The sequence below is a fragment of the Hyaena hyaena genome, unplaced genomic scaffold, assembly GCF_003009895.1.
Source record: "Hyaena hyaena isolate Hyena2069 unplaced genomic scaffold, ASM300989v1 scaffold_954, whole genome shotgun sequence".
In the NCBI taxonomy this organism is placed as follows: domain Eukaryota; kingdom Metazoa; phylum Chordata; class Mammalia; order Carnivora; family Hyaenidae; genus Hyaena; species Hyaena hyaena.
This window is the reverse complement of record NW_024081592.1, coordinates 608,510-630,615: the sequence shown is the minus strand read 5'-3', so window position 1 is coordinate 630,615 and position 22,106 is coordinate 608,510.

Sequence of the window (22,106 nt, the reverse complement as noted above, 5' to 3'; positions counted from 1 at the left end):
TAAAAATTTCCCCAGTTTCCTTCTGTTATTTTTAACTTTGTTCTATTGTGGTTGAACGTATTTTATATGCCTTTAGTCCTTCTAAACATTTTGAAATTTGTTTTATGACCTAGCAAATAGTGATCCTACAGAATGTTCCATGTGCCCTTGAGAAGAATGTGCATTCCACTCTTACTGGATGGAATGTTTTATAAATGTCTTTTGGGTTTATTTAGTTTATACTGTTGCTTATGTCTTCTATTTTGCTGTTGAGTTCCTGTCTAGTTGACTTTTCCATTATCGAATGTGGAGTCTAAGACTCTTCAGTGGGTTTTGTTCACCAGTGCATTTCTCCTTTCAATTCTGTCATTTTTGCTTCATGTATTAAGGGCTCTGTTGTCAGTTGAGTATACGTTTATAATTGTTACATCTTTTGATGGATTAACCCTTTTATCATTATAAAATGCTCTTTGTATGCAGTAACAATTTTGGTCTTAAAGTCTATTGTCTGACTTAGGATAACCATATTAGTTCTCTTTTGGTTAGTGTTTGCATAGTACATCTTGTTCGTTTTTATATTTAACCTTTGTGCTTTTAAAGGTGAAGTGTGTATCTTATAGACTATGTTCAATTAAAGCATATCTCTTATAGACAGCATATGTTCAGTCATAGTTTATTTAAATCCATTCTTCCAGTGTTTGCTTTTTGATTGCAATATTCAACCCATTTACATTTAATGTAATTACTAATGCTATAGGATTTACATCTGCTGTTTTGTTCTTTGTTTTCTATATGTCTAATATATTTCTTATTCTTATGTTCATCAGGTGCTGTCTATTTTTGTGTTAGATTTTTTAGTATACTATTTTAATTCCTTTGTTTCTTCTGTTGTATTTTTTCAGCTGTTTCTTAATGGTTGCCGTCTGAATTAAAGTAACCTCTTACTTTATAGTAATCTGGTTTAAATTAATACCAACTTAATTTCAGTGGTTTTAAAAAACTTTGCTCCATTCTTTCTCCCTTCCTTTGTGCTACTGTTGACATACCAATTACATCTCTATACATTGTATACTCAGGGAAACAGATTTATAATCACTGCTTTATTCATTGTCTTTTATGTCTTTTAAATCAAATATGAAAAAAAATCTACAGATAAAAATACATTTGTAAAGTCTTTTATCTTTAGCCTATATAGTTACTTTTATTGCAGCTGTTATTTCTTCATGTGGATTTGAATTACTACTGTCTAACATTCTTTCATTTCAGCTTGAAAGACTTCTTTTCGCATTTTTTAAAGTTTATTTATTTTGAGAGAGAAAGATAGCATTAGTGGAAGGTGGGGAGAGAGAGAGAGAGAGAGAGAGAGAGAGAATCCCAAGCAGTCTCCACACTGTGGGGCTCAAACCCACAAACCTCAAGACCATGGCCTGAGCCGAAGTCAGACACTTAACTGACTGAGCCACCTAGGCGCCCCTCTTTTAGCATTTCTTGTAGGGCAGGACTGCTAGCAACAAATTCTCTCAGTTTTTGTTTATCTGGAATTGTCTTAATTTCTCTTTTATTTTTGAAGACAGTCCTGCTGAATATAGAATTCTTGGTTGACAATATTTTTCTTCTAACACTTTCAATATGCCTTTCACTCTGCTGGCCTCAATAGTTTCTGATGAGAAATCAGCTGTGATTCTTCTTGAAGATCACTTTTGCATGATGAGTTGCTTCTCTTGTGAAGCTTTCAAATGTTTTTCTTTGTCTAGGGCTGCCACAAGTTTGATTATGAGATGTCTGGGTGTGATTTGCTGAGGTTATCATACTTAGACTTCATTCAGCTTCTTAGATGTGTAGATAAATATTTTTCGTCAAATTTGGGAAGTTTTCAGTCATATTTCTTCAAATATTTTTTCTGCCTTTTTCCCTCTCCCTTCTCTAAGACTCCCATTATGCATACATTGATACACTTAATGGTATCCTGCAGGTCTCTGAGGTATATTCATTTTTCTTTTCTTTCTGCTCCTCAGACTGAATAATCTCAATTGACCTCTCTTCAAGTTGGCTTATTCTTTCTCAGATGTGAGGTCGACTTCATCTAGTGAATATTTCATTTCATTGAATGTCTCCTTGGGGAGAGTGTGTACTCTTTTTTTTTTTTAATCTATGAGCAATACTTTCTTGTTTCTTTGCATGGTTCATGTTCTTTATTAGAAACTGGACATTTTAAATAATAAAATGTGTCAACTCTAGAAATCAGACACCCCTGGAGTTTGTTGATGGTGCTGGAGCTTATTTGCCCAGTGAGTTTCCTGAATTAATTCTGGAAAATCTGTATTCTTTTTCACGTATGAACATTGGTTTAGTCAAAAGCTAGTGATTGGGCAGGGATTTCCTTAAACTCATAGGGCGGTCAGTTTTCCCTGTCTCTGATGAGGCATTTCATGTGCATGCTGGGGTGTGCCTTCCATGTTCAAGTAGGCGGTTAATAATTCCACCTTAGCTTTCACTTCTGCTTGTGCAGAGCCTCAGAATCAACCAGAAGCAAGAGCTTAGGGCCTCCTCAGGTATTTTCTGCCCATGCACAAGCCCCTGGACATGTGCACAGCACTAAAAAGGTACCTGGTCTTCCACATTTGCTGGAATATGCAGGAGCCCCCTGGGCCAGAGTTTTCCTTCAAGGTTTTTGGTTAGTGCATTGTTTTCCCCCAAATGTCATTGCCACCTCAACCAGATGCAGCGTTTAACACTTTCCGTGGATTGTTTTCAGCAAAATCCTCTCACACAAAAGCTGCTTTCGTTGTGTAAGCCCTGCGTTAGGTCAAATATAGATCTGATTCTGCAAGTGCGATTCTTCAGGAAACTACCAGACAGACCAAGTAATGACAGCTTTCCGCGATTTGGGCTTTGGAGGTGCTGCAACCCCATTCTGTCCCCTCCAGAGGCTGGTTTCCACTTTGATATGTGGGGCCATTGGTTTTTAAGGCTCTTATGGTGCTGCAGAGGGGGAATGGGCCTAAGGCACGTTCAAATGCAACAGAGCTTGCTATTTCTACCGAGGTTCAGCTGTTTATCTTGAATAAACGCTCGGGGATTGTTTTAAGCCTTTGGTTAATTTCTAGAGTTCTAAAAAAAAAGTTGATTTTAGTTTTCTCCTGCTATAATGGTAGAGGGCTTTAGAAAGTTCTTCTTTGCCATTCCTTAACAGTCTTTTCCATTCATTTATTCCTTATTCTTTTTTTTTTAATTTTTAAAAATGTTTTATTTATTTCTAGGAGAGAGAGAGAGAGAGAGAGAGAGAGACAGCGTGAGCAGGGGAGGGTCAGAGAGAGAGGGAGTCACAGACTGAAACAGGCTCCAGGCTCTGAGCTGGCTGTCAGCAGAGCCCGACGCAGGGCTCGAACCCACGAACCGTGAGATCATGACCTAAGCGAAAGTCGGACGCTTAACCGACTAAGCCACCCAGGCGCCCCGATTTATTCCTTATTCTTAAAACTTCCCCTAACAGGTTTAAGATAATAGTCTTTGGGAATGCAAAGAGAAATAATATATACTTTTTGCCCTCAGAGAGCTCACAGTCTGAAGGACACAGACACATGTAATGAAAATATGATGTGACAAAGGCAGTAATGGAAATGGATACTGTGATGATATATCCAATAGTTCTCTGATCATGGTAGCATCCTCAGAAGGTAGGCTTGTCCACCTCGCTATGCAATGTTGGTATTCCTAATCTGTCCATATAAGTAGTTTCTTTAAATTGTTAATTTGTTCCTTAAATGTCCCTATAATTTCTGGGGCACCTGGGTGACTCAGTCGGTTGAGCATCCAACTTCAGCTCAGGTCATGGTCGCACAGTTTGTGGGTTCGAGTCCTGCATCAGGCTCCTGTGACAGCTCAGAGCCTGGAGCCTACTACAGATTCTGTGTCTCCCTCTCTCTTGCCCCTCACCCCCTCATGCTCTGACCCCCCTCTAAAATAAATAAACATTAATAAAATGCCCCTGTAATTTTTGTATTACTTGATTACCAGTCATTTGCTTAAAACAAGGTGCCTTTACTCCCCATCCGCAGGCAGTGGAGAGAGAAGACATCCATTCTCCCGCTCACCCCATTCCTTTCCCCATCTGTATAGCTGCCCTCCTTAAATGTCATTGGGGGCGTGAATCTGATTGACACGCAGATTCTGAATCTGTAGGTCTGAGGTCAGTCCTGAGAGAAGGCATTTCAACAAATTCTCAGGGAATGCTGGTCTGTGGGCCACACTTTGAGTAGCAAGAGCTAAAAGACTGAGCAGACTTAGCCTTCCCAAGCCCGCCCCCCTACATCTTCTTGATAGAAAATAGCTCCCATCTGCTTTCTCCACCTGGGCTATTTATGCACTTGAACTTTAGAATGTAGGTCACAGAAGAAGCCTGTGGGATTGTCTTCAGGGCTCCAGAGGAGGAGAAGCTCATCATCTACAGTGAATCCGTGTAAGGTTCTGCCCAAAGGCCAGGGATCGATGGAGGCGGTTTCCGGGTCACTGTGAAATCAATCATGGTTGACTACTTTGAATGCTGTGCGTTACTGGTACTGGTGAAGGGAAAGCCAGGAAAAAACTGGATGGTGACAGGCATGTCAGGTGGTTCACATGCACCTTTTATCTAGGCCCACCGAGGAAAGGAGAGAAGAAAAACGGTGTATAAAGCAGAAGGGGAGGAAAAAGAATGCAAAGACATGGACTTGAGGGCCGCCGTGTTTCGGGGGCTGCAGGAGAGCATATTGCTTCCGGAGTCACACAACCTGAAGGGGCTTTCCTTTATCGGTAGCAGGGCTTCGGGCCTGTTTCTTCTGTGCCTCACTTTCTTCTTTTGTAAGATGGGGATCGCCTCAGTACCTGCATCCAACTTCCTGTTACCCAATAGGTGCTTCGTGATGCTAGTGCTTGTTTCCATATCATGAGGCATTTTGCTTGGCCCTTGTCATCTGTGATGTCACTAAATCTTTCTACCTTCTTGAGGAAGGCATTGTGGCCCCAGCTTATAGGCCAGACCACAAAAGCCCAGAGAGAGTGGGATCTCTCTGCCCAAGACTGGGAGCTGGGATCGGGGCTAGGAGAGGAGACCGCGTCTAACTTCCAGGTCTTTGCTTCTTGGGAGTGAACCTGATGTTACACCAGAATGCAAGGTTTTTTTTTTTTTGGGGGGGGGTTTGGTTATCCCACAGCACAGCATCTGCCACACAGAATAAATACCCTTCATAAGTAGGTGCTCGTGCCTGACCAGAGGAGTGGGCAAATTCTTGAAAGAGAAGTGTAGAAGCTCTTGGGACATCTTTGTCTGAAGACGTCAAAAGGTGCTTTTCCAGGTGGTTTCAATAGTTTATGATGAGGATGGCAAAGTGGAGTGGCTGGAGCCTTAAAACCCAGTGACAAAGGCAAAAGCAAGAGGGAGCAGTGTCCCTCTCTAGCTGCTTATGACCTGGGATTACAAGAGAGCCATCAGGATCTGTCCAATTTGGACACACTTAGGACCCCCAGGGGCCTCGAGGCAGACAGCAGAGAATGCCAGCTGGGATCCTGTGTGGTAGCCATGGTCCTTTCCATCAGGGGAAAAAAAAAAAGTAATGTGTACTCTTTGCTTCCATCCCATTCAATGAAAAATAGATTTTTGGAGACCAATATAAATGCCTATACTCATACTGATCTTGTCCAGTCCTGGGATTGACTTTAGAATATCTGGGGCAGTTGATAAGTTGTACTTCACAAAATCCTCCCTCGATAAAGTTCCCCTCTGTCAAAATGCTGGAGGATAGTGGATAGGGATGAGTTTGAGGCCACCTTCCGGAGTATCTGAAGGGAAGCTGTTGCGTTGGGCCAGGTAGAAGCAGGTGGAAGGAATGTCCTGATCTGGGAAGAAAGCCAGTGTCCTTCTGTGAGACAGCAAGTGTCTCAAAGGGCTTAGGCCCAACTTGAGGCCCAGCCATCCTCTTGAAGATGGGGCAGTGGTCCGTGGATAGGCCAGAAGTCATCTCGGAGATTGTGTTTATCATCTGTTCACGTTCATCTGCAGCTAGCCATTGAGGCCCTCAGTCTTCCACTCCCAGTTTTAAGGTAGGTGCCACTCTATTTAAGGCTACTTCAGAAACGTAGGACTTCATGAAATATTTAAAAATATATTATGTCCCACTCTATGAAACAATAACCGCAGGCTATTTACTAGGTAGATAACTGAAGCCCAAACACGTGTCATTTTCACAGACACTCTTCCGCAGGGTCAGCCTTTCTATTCTTCATTAAGGAATTGCCACAGATCCTTCCAGCCAGGCGGAGTCAAAGGGTTCAGATGGTGTTGTCAGTCTCTGTTTCTCCGATCTGCTTTTCTCCACGTGGGCTCCATCCCCTGTCAGATTCTTCCCTCCTGGGGCGAAACTGCACCCGGCAGCTCCAGGAATGATGTCCCAACAGTGAGCCATCCCAGCAGAGAGATACCTCTTTTCTTGTAATTACAGCAAACATCCATCTGGCATGGCCCCTGATTGAGCTACCTTGAGATCACTGTGGCAGGATGGGGAAGAAACCTGCTGCTTGCCTGGATCTGGGGTCTGTGCCCACCCCTGCTTCGGGTAGGTAGAGGCAGCGCCGCGTGAATCACATGGACTGAGTCTATGGGGGTCTAAGAATAAGCAAAGAGACAGGGTAATTAAAGAAAATCCCCAGCCAATGTCCTTGGGATCTGAGCTGTCCCTTCGCTTTGGTCCTGAAGTTGGGGGTGAGTTCAAGAGGGGCAGAGAGGGTCGTGAGCTCCCCCTAGAGGCCAGTAGGAAAGAATCCCTGCTGTAGCCACTTTTCTGGCTTTAATTGGGGAGGTGAGGTTGGAGACCCAAAGTGAGCAGGATTGCCAGTGTTCTCGTTTAGCAAGGAAACACATAAATAAGCATATAAGTATATAGCTGGATTCAATATTCACGAGTATATAAGCATATTCATATGTTTATGTGCTTTCTTAGAAAAAGAACACTGCCAATTGCATGTAATATCTTTATTTCTATATCGAAGTTTATAGACTGGAAAGGGTCTGTGGACCAGCTTTTGGGGGCCACAAAAGGTGGCGTCTGGTATCAGAAGAGCAGAAATTGAGACACTGTTCAATGTCTCAAGGTCCACCTCTGTGGACAGGGATCATGATAGTAGTACCTACTGCTAGGGTTTGGGTTCGGATAAATGAGTTAATGTTTGTGACATGCTGAGACCAGTGACTGCTATTTTCATTTTTCCCTCCTTGTTCCAAACGATTGTGCTGAATGGAACATTCTCAGCCTTTAATAGGCATTTCCCTTGCCTGTTTAGCAAACCAGGCATTAGGGTGGCGAATATGAGTTAGACAGTGACAGGGTTGTGCTGCTGGCTTGGATTTCGCCTTACCTGGGGAACCCTGGGGAAGTCACGCAGACTCTCCGAACCTCATTTTCTCTTCTGTCAAAAAAAAAAAAAACTCAGAAAACATACACAGTTTAATCTCTAGGTTTATTATGCTGGTAAAATAAGAGGAGAGAAAATGTCTATACATGAAAAAGGGTAGAATTCGGTTGGAGTTCACAGAGGCAGGTAAGTCTAGGACCATAGCACAGGGTAATAAGAGCCGCAACCAGTGATAAAAGTCTAATGACAATTATTATTACAACGACTATAATTTCTCAGGCAATGGCTATTGGCACATGTTTTATAAACATCTCATTACCTACATGAACTTTATGAGCGAGGTGCCAGAATTCCCCTCTCTTTTATAAATTAAAAAAGTGAGACTCAGAGTTTAAGGCACATGCACAGAAGGGCACCCGTGTAGCTTAGAGGCCCCTGCAAGATACTTCTTCAGGGTGCTAAGTACTTTCTGGAGGAGGTGATGCTTGGGCTGAGACCTGAGAGTTCATTAGAGTTGGTTCCGAAAAAGACAGCAGTAAAGGAAGGCGTTCCAGGCGGAAGGGACAGCATGACTAAAGGCAGGGAAGTGAGAGAGAACACATTGTCTCAACTCTGAAATGGAATGTCCCATTAAATAATCTGATGTAATGTCCCGCTGTGGGAAATGCACAGACTGTAACAATCTATCAAATATTTCCAGCTTCTTCGGGAGAGAGAACAAATGAACCAGGGGCATTATCAGGGCAGGGATCAGGCTTGCCGAAGCAAAGAAATTGCTCCCCTCTTGCTAAATAGTGATTTAGAGTGTTTATGTTTCCAACTTCACGACTGCCTCATAAAAGAAAGCAACACCCCAGCAATACCCTGGTGATGGGGTGCTAAACCAGCACATTTCTCTGCAAGCCTCCGATTTCCGTTAACTTTATAGCTCCTTCATAAATTTGCTGCTTTGGGCATTTTTTCCCCTCCCATGTTCCTTCGCTCCTGTAGAGAAATGGTTTATTGGAAATATCCCATTTGGCTATTTTGAAGCAATGATTTATTTATTTACTGGTTTTATTTAAATCCCCTTTGCCTCTGCCCAAAGGGCTCTGGGCATTTGCACAAAGAGTGGAAAATGGGACAAGCAGTCTGTTACCGTAAGCAGCTGGGTCCCCTAAAATAACTGCAGGCCCCTGGCCACGTCCCATGTGGAAAACTGCCCATGCTCCCATTCCTCAAGGTCAGTGGATTGAGAAGGAAAAAATCAAGAAAGCCTTTGCATTTCTGGGTTTTTTTTAAGTGTATTTATTTTATTTTCAGAGAGACAGAGACAGCACAAGTGGCGGAGGGACAGACAGACAGGGAAGAAGAGAGAGAGAATTCCAAGCAGCTCCCCACTGCGGGTCCAGAACCGGATGTGGGGCACGAACCCACAAAGCTGTGAGTTTGTGACCCGAGCCGAAACCAAGAGTTGGATACTCGACTGACTGAGCCACCCAGGTGCCCCAAGAAAGCCTTGTCATTTCTACGTTGGATTCTAGAAGATTCCTTTGATTTTCTCTTCATTCATTCATTCATTCATTCATTCATTCATTCACCAAGTACTCATTGAGCACTTCTTATGTAATAGACATTCTACTAAGTTAAGAGGCTACTGACGTAAATAAGATGTAGACTGACGCTATTCCCAAGAGGCTCACAGGCTAATAGTTTAGATGAGCAAACAGTGGTAACTGCCCAGGAAAACATGTTCAAGTTTGCAACAACATATATGTTGGGGAATAGCGAAATACATTGTGATAGCTTATACCACGGATTACTATGCAGCAGTTAGAAATAATAAGAATGTCTGCATGTTTTAATATGCTTAAATATCTCAGACACTCTGAATAGGAAAATGATACGTTGAGTATGATACAGGTGTGTGAGAGACGTATTAACCAATGTCACTTAAATGATTCATTTGGAAGATGAGTGAAGGAAACAACTGTTATTTTCTTATTTTGTTGGTAAGGAGAGGGATGGTTTAAAAACTCCAGAATGTGTTAACCGTATCTGTCTGTTTTAAACCCATAAATCTATTCCACGTATGTACTAGGAGTTCAGTTGCTAAATGTATCATTAGATGCGCCTATAGGCTACAAACCTAAAAGGGAAGAGTCTCAGGAAGAAAGGAAGCTTTTCTGTGGGAGAGCACATCTAAATAGGGCTTTGACGAGTGAATATAAGTTTTCTGGAACGGTGATCCCAGATAGGAGCAAACTGCAAGGGCTGGACCTAATCAGGTACCGATTTGATTCTGCAGGCGCGGGGCTGCCCCCATGGAAGGGAGCACTCATGGTCTTTGAATAGGAGCTCAATCCATCTCAACTTTCAGAAGTCAGCCTTGGATCCCTGTGCAGCCACTGAGATCTGGCTGGTCCCATCTTTGGCACGCATAAGATAAACTGAGTCAGAATACTACAGGAGGGACTCACGTAGAGCTCATTCTACATGAAAGTCCCTGTGTAAGTGTTCCCCGTGTTTCATCCCTTTGAACCCTCACCACTGCCGTGTGAACGAGTGTGCTGACATTACCCCCATTTTGCCGATGAGGAAACTAAAGGACAGACAGCACATGAAAACCATCTTGCAGGGAGCTCAGTTCTTTCCTGAGGCTTTTGATATGGACAGGCATGCCTTCTAGCTTGAGGACACACCTTACATCCCTTAAGAGATGTGACAAGACCATTCAAGATGCTAAAAACAAAAATGCATATTCTGATCGCAGCTATTATGTAAATGCATAAGAGAAATGCCAATGGAAAAGACGCCAATGTGATGGGGTAGTGGGGCGTGGGTGGCTTTTTCATGCGTCCTTTGCATTGGTTAACTTCAGTGCTGTGGTCATGTTCCTCTTACAATCAAAACTGTGCTTCTATAAATAATGAAAAGGCATTTACCTCAATGCTCCAGAGTCACCAATAAACAATGATGGGATGACATGGGCAGAAATGAGAGAGGCTTCTGTGCCGACTAGAAAAGAGAGCAGAGGACATTGAGCTCATTTCTATGCGGGGGGAGTGGCGGGGGGGGACTTGAACTCAAGATCCTCAGGCCAGGACCTCCGTCTCCCCTGTGCCCAGTTAGGGGCTAGGCCCATATTCTCTCCAATGAGAGAACATCTCCAGAAGATGTTTTTAAAAAGTAAGTGGAGAAGCAGGAAGCTAGATGAAATGGAATCACAGTGTAAGAATTTTTACCCTATTGTTCTTTCAGTCTTTCTGGTTAAAAAGAGAAAGTCTCATTTTGGTGACAGTGTATTTTTAACACCTCTCCATCCCTTACTGGTTGCCCTTACTTCTTTCTCCCTGCCTCTCTGCACTGTTCTCCCTCCTTCCTTCTTTCCTTCCTCTCTTTTTTCTCTTTTTATTTCTTAGGCATAAAAGAGAGAGGGAGGGAGAGGAAACGAGACAGAGAGAGAATTCCCGGCCTCAGAACACTAACTGGGCAACAGTATCTGGTTATAATTTAGTCAGTCTTGTTTATTTCATTGCACCTACTTTTACAGTTTCCTCCTATTTATAGCAAGTAATAATATCGTTAACTTTTTAAAATAAATGTGAAGGTATCTTTTATGTTAAACCATGAAGCTTAAGAATAAGAGATGATGGTACAAGAAGTCATCTGGGAAGCTTGACAACCCCACACTATCTGATATCTCTGGTCCTAGCCAGTCTTGGAATTCTGGGCGTGTGAGAGGACTGTGGACCGTGGTCCCTCACCAGTGACTCATCGGGGTTTGGATCTGCACAGTGACATACAGGAAACTTGCCTCCTCTGCTCGGCTATGGCTTTCCCTTTGGCAGCGAAGTTTCTGTGAATGTCTTCTGCCACTGATCTCCCCTCAGGTCTTCAGTGAAGGATAGGATGCCCAGTTCAATAATGGTAATATCTAAATTGTGGTGTCAATATATTATCCTAAGGGTGTAGAACTGGGATACAAGGATGATGGGTGGGCATTTCTAATCTTACAGGGTTAGTAAAGGGAAGGAATAAAAGGAAATGAACAGTTATTGAGCACTTACTGTGTACATTGAACGATTAGCAACTTGATTCTGCTATGAAATTGAGACTCAAGGAGGTTTAATAATTTACCCAGGGACACACAGCTTTTAAGATGGGAATCAGGATCCAAGACCAACTCTGAATCCAAAGCGATTGCTGTTTCTCTGAAACAACTCTTGTCTTATTTGATGAGGACCCCAATATAATCTCCATCGGTGGGTGAGAAAAGGATTCACTTTATATTTACTACTTTTTACTCTGCTTCCCATCTGGCTGAAACACATCAACTCTACATGTGTTTCCTTCCCTACCCCCCCCCCCCCCCCCCCCCCCCCCCTCCAGACTTTAACAGTTTTTCTGCCTGGAATTCCCTCCCTACATCCTTTGTACCTGTTCTGCTTTGTGAACCAAAGCCACAGTCACCTCCTCCAGGAAGCCATTTGGCATGATTTCAGATCATATTGGTTTTTTTTTTCTTTCTACTTTTGAGAGTTCCAATGTGGGACTAGAGACTCATCATGAGTGAGGTTGCATCCTATCTGATATGTGGGGATTCAGCGCTACTCAACCGCATGTAGCCTCTTGAGTTCGGGCAAAGCCATGTAACCTTACTAAACCTCAGGTTACTTGTTTGTAGAAAGGGCTCACTCAACATTAAGAAAGTGAAATGTCATGACACATATCAGGTTTGAACTGACATATTAATGTCTTCTCTTTCTCCTGTCTAGTATCTTCCCATCCTGTTAACTTTTTATCTACTATTGCTGAGTTCCTTATCCAACAGGGATTTATCTTATAATTCCTCAAAAACGTTCAGAATCTGCCACTGTTTCCTTGTGTAAAATATTACGGTAGAACCAAGGTGGCATCCCAGGGTCTCTGCTGAAAAAGTCGTTTGTTCAGGGCAAGTTCCTGTTCTCTCTGAGATTTATGCTCTTATCTACAAAACTGGGAAAGTCTACTCCACAGGTTTGGGGTAAACAAATGCTTATGCATCGGTATAAACACTGTTTCATTCCCCCGCCCAAATACAATGTGAATGTTATGATAAGCTCAGGAAATTCTATTACAGAAATTGATTCAATTATTCATTCATTCAGTAAGTGTGCATTTTGTGCCTACTGTCTGCATGGCGCTATCCTAGGTGCTGGAGAGCCAGCAGTAAATGAATAGCCGTGGAATTTACATTTTTAGCGTATTTATCAGCTATGGAAATAGATCTCTCTTAAGATGTTCTGCTGTTGAAGGTGGTGTAATATAGAGGTTAAATTTGCAGCTCGGGAATCAGAGAGGTCTTGATTCAAATCCCAGCTCTTCCACTTATCAACTGCGTGGCCTTGGGTAGGTCCCTTGACATCTCTAAGCATAAACAGGGCTCGTGTTATGATGCTGTTTGGTGGTCAGATGGCACCAGGAATGCCGATCGCTCATAGGGGAATCCCAGGGATGTCATCACCTTTCCCAGTTCCTACAAGTGTGGGAATGTCTTCCAGTCACCCCTTCCCATAATTCTTTGCACAGTGACCAACACATAATGGGTGTTCAATAAATGCCTATTGGTTGAATTCTAAAAGTTACTGGGCAGAATGAGGAGACGCATTACCCAATCACCTCTCAGGTCAGCAGCTCTTGACTTACCCACATAGGAGGTATCTGCCCATCTACATGGCTCAAATAGACATTTCTTTCCCACTAATGCATGGGGAAATTATGAGCTGAGCTTACTTCCTGCTTCAGAAGGAATTTGACATTGTTGTTAAGTGGTTGGTTGTGCAGAGAAGACTACGTTCCTAATCAAATTAAAATATCCTTGATCTATCCAGATGCCCTTGACTGTGTAATATTGATACAGTCTTGAGTAAGTTAGTTTAATTCCCTCTTCAATTTCTACTTCTGTGAAAAACGGGAATAAGCCTTTGTCTTCTACACTCAGTGCTTTTTGAAGGCCAAAGGGAGGTGATGGATAATGATTGTAATAACAAAATGATTATTTAAAACAATATCATTGCCTAATGTCTTTATGAAGTAGGAAGAATTTTACCCAGTACTTAGAAGCAGATAAGCACAATGATGGGAGCTTTGGCAGTTTTCCAGCCATGTGATTTGGGGCAACGTATTTAACATCTATTTCCTCATCCATGGAATATTTATAATAATTATGGTTATTTCATAGGGTTGTCATGTGAACTAAGGGAGTTGCTCCATGTGAAGTGTCTAATCTAGTATCTGCCACATACTAGACTCTCACTAAATAATTTATTTATTCAACAAACATTCATTGAGAGCCTACCATGTGCCGGGCACAAGGCAAGGTGCTTGATGCATCCAGGAAGACAAAAGTCTCTACCCTAATGGGGAGGTGGTGCCAATACACTGTTACTAGTCAGGGGCCTGTGGGTTTCTTGTGACTGCCCAGGAATCAAGGTAGGTATTGGTTGCCTGTTTGGAGAAAAGTGTGCTTTATTTTTTGGGTTAAATACAGAAGGGAGGTGTACATGAGGGAGGTGGGAGTGGCTGATGGGTCCTTTCTCTCAATCTGTGTGTCATCACTTGCTGGCATGAGCTGTTGGTGGTGAAGACAGAGCTCCGGCCGTGTCTCCCTGCCCATCTGAAAATGGCTCATTAGACTCAAGCTGCAAAATACCCTTTAGACCTAGAACATTTCCAGGGTAATAAATGAAGTGACAGAGCCAGGATCTAAATAACTTGTCTGAGGCCATAATTTGAAGGGAAATGGGAGACGAGAAAGCTGCCATATACTTAATTACCCACTTTGTGTCAAAGATTGTTCTTTATGTTGTTGCACCAGACCTTTGAATGTTCACAGCAACTCAGGTATTATTTTCTTGATGTGGAAACTGAGACTCAGAGTGTTTAAGTGGCCAAGATCATTTGTCAATTGCAATGTAGAGCTCAAGATTCAAATTCAGGAATTGCCTTATTATCTTTCGCTAAGAGTTTTCTACAATCGATGTATCATTGGCCATCTGTAGAGCCTAGTTCAATCACTTGAGACTGTCCCAAATATCACATTTCACTAGAATCATTGCAAGGGTCACCCATGGCATGGCCCTCTGCAGCATGGCTGTGGTCTTCCAGCTTTCACTGCCTTCCAGTTTCAGCGTTAATATTCAGTATCCTTTCTCCAGGACTGACAGTCTCCCTCCTGCCTCCTCCTCTCTCAAATTACTTTGAGTTTCATTTTGTCATCCTCTCCCTCATCAGCTTCCTCAATCAGGAGCTTTCATGAAATGTGCTTTAATTCTCCAAGCAGTAACCATAGAGGTACTTACAGAAGTGTTAAATTCCCTCAATCTCTCACACGGCTTTTATTTATTCATGTGTTAGAACGCGGTTTGATTATATCTTGTTGGATTTCGCCACTTGGCAAGAGCAGCGGTGTGTTTGCAGGGGCCCTCAGCCCACGGGATCCAACCGAGTCAGAGACTGGAGTAGGGCAGAGGGCAGCGGTAGCTCTTCCAGCATTCCAAAAATTTCCCTCCATTTCAGGGTTGGGCTGAGTAATGGAGGAATGACTGGTCCTCCAAATAAAACGATTTAAGAGGCCCAGGGCTTTCTTTGTAATGGGTCCACCCCCTAATAATTAAGGTTCTGCCAAGCCTTTCCATCCATCAATTAATTCGTCATTGGGTAAGCTCATCAGCCTTGGCACATAAAGTATTTCATGAGTCCCCTCCACGTTCTCCTCCAGAGCCTTTTCTTGCCTTGCCCCATTGCTGCGTCCACCCTTGGTTCTTTATTCAGCATCCCTTTATTGTGACTTTCCCTCTTCCTTCCCCATTCATGCAGTAGAAGCTTCCAGATTAGGATCTGTGATCCTGTGGAAACAGCTGTTGGGCTGTGGACAAGCTGGGGCAATGGATTCTCCCCCCGAGAGGTACTGTCGTTCTCTTTCTGGGAGCTTGGAATGTGACATTTATTTGGGAAGCTGTTGGTGATTATGTTGCCTGAAGAATCCAGGGAGGGAGAGAGAATGTAGGGAAGGAGAGGGAGAGAGAGAAGAAAAAGGGGGGAGGGGGAGGAGGAGGAAGAGGAAAAGGAGGAGGACATTGCACAAAATGGGGCAGAAAGGAGAGAGGGAGCATTTGAGCCCGGCTCTTGTAATGCCTTAGACTCGGCTCAGCAATCCAGGGAGACCCCCTAGTTTTTGTTTGGTTTTCATTTTTTTTTTTTTTTGTTTTAACAATAAATCCCCTTTATTTCTTAGGTGGCTTTAAATCTGGCTTCTGCTATTTGCACTCAAGAAACCCTAGCCATTAAAGCACAAATCCAAACCATACTGCCCAGCTTTCAATTCCACAGTCCTTCCATTTCTGTACATCTCCAGGCCCGTGTTCACACTGACCCCCCGTGGCCTGGACCCCCCCCCCCGACTCCCAGGCCAGGCCCCTTCCTGTTCTGTGAAGCCCTTGCCTGCTGTCCTGCATGGGCCACGGGAGGTGGTGCTGAGTGCTGGTTAAGTGCCCAAAGCTGGGTCCAGACTGACCCTGAGTAGGAAACTGGCCTCTGCTCTACGGGCAGAATCCAGAGCCAGTGCCATAAATAAGGTGAATGGTTGTGAGTTTCCTCAGCTGCAGACAAAGATGAAAAATACTAGTTCCAGTCTTGTAAAGCTTGGGATGAGGCTCAACTGAGATCCCGTGTGCTCGGCCCTGAGCGCACAATAAGAACTCGGTGGATGTTACCTCTACCACCACCACCATCGTCACTATCAGCCCCTCCCCACTGCGCCCTATGACTACATGTACTTTGTAAGGTTACTGTGAGTGTATTCGTTTTCCACTGCCGTGTAACTATTTACCACCAACTTAGGGGCTTCAGTGAGAACCGTTTACTAGCTGGCAATTCTCTGGGATGGGAGCCTGGGCATGGTGTGGCTGGGCTCTCTGCTCAGGGCATCATGAGGCTGATATTAGATGGAGGCCAGCTGATTCTCACCTGGACCCTCTTTAAAGCCCACTCAGGTTGTTGACAGAATTCAGCTTCTGTGGTTGCAGGATGGAGGTCTCTGTCCCCTCACTGGCTGGCAGCCAAAGGCCATTCTCAGCTCTCTGGGGCCTCCAACATTCCTGGCCACGTCGGCCCCTTCCTCCTCTAAGCCAGCAGTGGAGAATCTCACTTGTTCTGAACCCTTCTCCTGCTCCAAAGCTCTGACTTCCTCTGGCCCCTCGTCTCAGATTTAAAGGGCTCATATGGTTAGGTCTGGCCATCCGACAACTTCCCTTTCTTAAAGTCATCTGTGCCATATAAAATAGCCTAATCACAGGGATGGAAGCCATCACATTCAGTCCCAAGAATTATGCTGTGGCTGGGGAATCCTGGGGATCATCTCAAACTTGGCATCATGGGCCTTTAAAGAATAACACGAGGGGCGCCCTGGTGGCTCAGTCAGTTAAGCATCAACTCCTGATTTCGGCTCAGGTCATGATCTCACAGCTCATGAGATTGAGCCCCACATTGCACAGAGCCTGCTTGGGATTCTCCCTCTCCCTCTCTCTCTCTGTGCCTACCCCACTTGCTCTTCCTCTCTCTCTCTCTTTTTCTCTCAAAATAAATAAACTTAAAAAAAGGGGAAAAATGACACAAATTACCTTTCCTGTGTTACTTGGCACATCACAAATGCTCACTGAGTGGTAGCCCTGGTTATTTTGTTGTTTTCATTGTTCACATTAATCTCAGCCTTGTTCTCAGTCAGGCCTCTGTGTTCTCAGGGTCAACACTGCCTTCTTTTTATTTTTAACTCCCAAGAAAAGACACTGGAATCCTTACAAGCTTCAAAGATTTGTTGGTTGTTTTGTGCGTTTGGATTGAATCACCCAATGGAGGTCAAGGTTAAGCCGGAACCATTTGGGAAACAATTGTCTCTCAGGAAAGGATTTTCAGAGTGTTTACTCCCAGGTAGAATCAAATATTTTCTAAATGAAAACCATTTCCCCCTTTGCAATTGTGCTTCTGTGCCTGGACTCAGAAAACTCCTGCCAGGACAGATGAGTTAAGTAGAGCCCAGTGGGTATCTCTACACTCTTTCTAGTTTTGCCCAGTCCCATTGGCACATTAGCATAGGTGGCAGCATTGAGGAGAATTGGGCATTTCTGATGGATTCATCCAGAGAAGAATCCCATTTGTCCAGCATGGACCCATTCACACGGAGCACATGCCAAGTGGGATGGACTGACAATGACACATAAACCCATACATCTGATGATTTCAGACAAGGCTCAGTGCCATCAAGCAGTGAACAGCATGGTGCCATTGCAAATGGCTTAGGGAGATGCTAGCTCGTTTTATCTGTGGAGGCAGTGGGGAGGCAGCTCCAAGGAATGACATTTTGGCTGTGATCCAAATAAGGTGAAGAAGCAGCCCTATCGAGGGGCGTAGCCCATTCCATTCCCAGTGTCCAGTAAATGCAAATGTCCTGAACTTGGACTTTGTATGGTGCGTCCAAGGAGTGACTGGCACAGAGTGAGTCAAGGAGGTGGATGACTGGGGAGGTGAGTGCAATCTCTCAGACTTCTAATGTTCCAAATCAGGTGGCCTGATGTGGCAAGTGTGAGGATGGACAGCCTAGCTTTGGGTCTGCTACTAGTCAGCTGCCTGACCACAGGCAGATCACTTAATTTACCCAAGCCTCAGTTTCCTAATATGGAAAATGAAGGTGGATAACCACCTCAGGTGTTTGCTATGACAACCAAAAAAGATGAAATACACGTACATCCTACCACAGTGCCCATGATGAACGGTGTGCTCTGTCAGTATTTTTTCTGTTTCTAGAGCTCCTAGGTTAGATCTTCCTGTCCCCCTAGCCACTGTCCCCACCCACCCTCAGAAGGCAGCCCCACTTTGAAGCTGGCTTTCAAGAACTCTGTTCAGGCTTCTCCCTGCCATTACAGAGTTAATTTCCCAAACCTGGAATGGAAGAACAGGTTGGCCTTCCACCCACCAAGGAAAAGACTTTTCACAGAGATGGGGCAGTTGTGCACAGTTCCGACTTTAGTGCCACGAAGTTGTGTGGTCTTGGGAAAATCACAACCTTTCTGAGTCTCAGTGTCCCCTGTTACAAAAGGGAGATATTAACATCCACCTTAGGAAGGTGAAGACCTGGAAGGGAAAAAGACCAAGGGAGACCTAAATGTGAGACGCCATAGAAATCACAAGGGCTTGTGCAAACGCAAAGACTAGCTTGTATTATTTCCTATCTGCAAGCATGAAGTCATCTCCTCTACATCTGTGACCAGCAGTCAGCTGTGGACGCTTGGGAGAAAACTAAAGACAACTGTCGTGATTTATAGGGAGATCGCGCGTCCTGGTTTGTTGAGGTCTGTTTTAGTTTACTGCTGCTGTCCCGGCACGATTATTAATAGCTCTACCTTTCACTGTCAAACGTAGTCTGGTTTGGACAATAAATTATTTGGTTATGCCGTTTATTCACTTCATCACTTTTCCCATGGGTGAAATTAGACCTTTTCCTTTATTGCTTTGGCTGAAATACCAAAAAATGCAAGGTTCTGATGATTTAAGAGACGTGTCGGAGATCCTTGAGATTCTTTTAAATTGCTGTTATTAAAGGAACGTCTGCCTTTTTCTCTGCTTTTACAATCTAGTTAGCGTAAGATGCACTTCCACCGTATGTGCGTAAGGATCTAATTTATGTTATACATCTATATTAAGCATCTATAAAATATTAATCAAGGCAAACATTTTTGTGTGTGTCCGCTGGCTGAAACAGAGGGAGGTGACGGGACTTTGTAGATTGGCATCTCCCTCAAGCAGTGAAGAAGAGAGATGTATTCATGTGCAAGATGAACGGTGGAAAGTAGGATGTTTTCTCTGTTTTCCCTCCCATTGGCAGCAGAAATCTAAGGGGAAAACCAGGCTTCCATTGATGCTTTTAGAGTGGGCTGTCCAGGTGATTTATTAGCTCCGAGTTAATGCTAATGTTGAGCCTGCAGCTCAAAGATAACCCGAAATGAGTCCTACATGCTCCAGGCTCCCCACACATTCTGGCAGGATGTCGGCAGCTGTGGGGTAGACCTAGGATTTAGCATTTTTTTCATACCGGCATCCGAGTTGATGTTATTTTAGGAAATGGACTAATGGAGTCTGGATTAGAAAGCAAGAGGAGATGAAAACAGGACAGAAGATCTGCTTCCGGGAGAATCCAAACCAAGTCACGGAATGTGCTCTTGGTTGTTATTTGGCTGGAATTGATTTTGAAACCAGAACTTTTTATGTCTGATGTGGTTTGGCTTCTAATTTTTGAAAAAACCACTCTTACCTCAGCTGGTCGCATGAGTGAATGTCCTCTCCCAGGAAAAGGTAGTATTCTCTGGGACCCCTCAGGCTATGGTACATGTCACCAATAAGGTTGGTTTATGGGAGAGGATTTTATTTCTCTCACAGAACAGAGAATAGAAGGCAGGCAGCTGCTGATGTTTGTTCAGCAGCTCTGTGATGCCAGAGCCAAGTTTGAATGGTCCTCTTTGCTTTTCCCCCACGTTAGTTGTCTCATGGTCATAAAGCACTGTACCTATAGGCACTAAACCCATGTCCAAGTCAGAAGGAAGACACAGGAGACCTTTTTATAAGGAGAGCCAAAAGCCTTCCTGCCACATCCTATTGGCCAGGTGTGTCACATGACCACCCAGTCCACAGGGAGGCTAAGGGTGTTAGCGTGTAGGCTGATCTTGCTCAAAGTGGGTATCCATTAGTAATGAAGAGAAGTAAGAGTGAGTGCTAGTAGTTGACTAAGAACATCTGCCACAGGGTGGAAATTTCAGTAATGATTTTGTTACTTGAGTGCTGTACTTTAGAAGTTGGGAATGTAGACATATGTTGACCAATCGCTGTGTGCCCACTGTGTTGGCTGATCAAAGGAAAAGAAATCAATATAGTGGCCAGTGCCCTAAAGGAATTTACAGTTAAGTTCTTGATTCTTTTTGGTGCCCCTGTTACCTAGCACACTGCTAGAAACATAGCAGACACCAAAGGCGTGTGGTGAATTTATCCATAGGACAATTAAAACAAAAATGTGGAACTATTTGCTATGGAGTCCTGTGGGGTGAATCCTCTCCAGTCAAAGCGTGGTACAGAGGACAGTATTATGTGGGAGCTTGTCAACAATGCAGTCTCTCAGGCCCCACCCCAGACCTACTGAATCAGAATCTGCTGTTTAACAAAATCTCCCAGTGATTCTTGTGCACATCGAATATTGCAAAGCTCTGGTATTACCGTAATGCTTGAAGTAGCTTGGTCATGTTTGCAGAAATAGGAATACGGACTTGGACAAGACCAAGGGTAATCTTCCTCCGGTAGACAGGGGATGAGCATTTGCTCAAGAGTCGTTTGCCTGTGATTTAGATCTATGGCTCTCTACTTCCTGGTTGTGTGACCTTCACCAACTCCCTGTGCTGGAAATTATCAGGAAGTTTGTCGTCGTTGTCCACAGGGAGGTGGTAAGGGACAGGGCATCCAAAGCATTGAGCGCCTGGCTTGGCATGCTGTGGGAGCTCAATCAATGCAAATTTCTTCTCTAAGAAGAATACTCAACATTAGCAGTGTCAGGGCCATCATCGCTAAGAACAGGAGGAAAGAGCTAACGAGCATTGTGACTTGGAGCCATCACGCAAAGTACAAGTGTGGCCTGGACGTGGCAGAGGATCGGGGTGGACATCAAGTCGGAGGAGAGGTTTGAACTCATCTGCAGAGACTCACCCATGTTGGTGTATTTGTTCCCTATGGCTGCCATAACACAGTCCCATAGACTGGGTGCAAAACAACAGACATTTATTCCCTCATGGTTTGGAGACCAGAAATCCAAAAGCAAGGTGGTGGGCAGGGCCATGCTCTCTCTGAGAGCTCTGGGCAAGAATGTTTCCTTGCTTCTTCTGGTGTGTCCTGGCAATTCTTGGCGTTCGTGGCTTGTAGATACCCCGCTGCAGTCACATGGCCATCTGCTCCCCAGGCATCCCCACATTGTCTTCTCTCTAAGCGTGCCTGTCTCTCTGTCCAGATTCCCTGTTTATAAGGACACCAAGTGAGATGTGTCATCTCATTTTGACACCTCATTTTGACTTGATTATCCCTAGGAAGACCCTATTTCCAAATAAGGTCACGTTCTGAAGTAGTGGGGGTTAGGAGCTCAACATACCTTTTGTGTGGGTGGGTGGGAGGGGACAAAATTCCCCCCATCATACTAAGCAAGTGCTCTTGGTGCCAAGTGGGCGTGATTCTGGAGGGATGGGGGTAGTTGATATGGAGAGCAACCTAATGTATATATGGCCCCAGCAGAATGTTAAAAAAAAAAAAAAGAAAAGAAAAAAGAAAAAATGTTGGGGAGCAACCAGTGAGAGATAGTGCTTTCTTCTCCCAAACAGTGTGGACATGACTTTTAAGAGCTATGTCTTCCCTTTGCTCTATTGCCTGTGGGTTGGGATAGATTCTCACCTCCCTGCTCCCTGTAGAAACCTTCAAAATAATGTCCCAGGGACCTTCCTGAGTGAGAAGCTGGGAGACACTGTCAGAGAATTGCTGTGACTTAATATGGTGAGGGTTTGGAGGGTTGGTTTTTTCTATTTTTTATTTTTTTCCCTCTTTCTGCCTGTGCTGGCGGTAGCAGCTGTCTCTTTCTCAGCAGTGACAGGCTGAGAAAATGGAAGACGAATTTCGGCTGGGCGTGGGTGTGATTTCTCTTT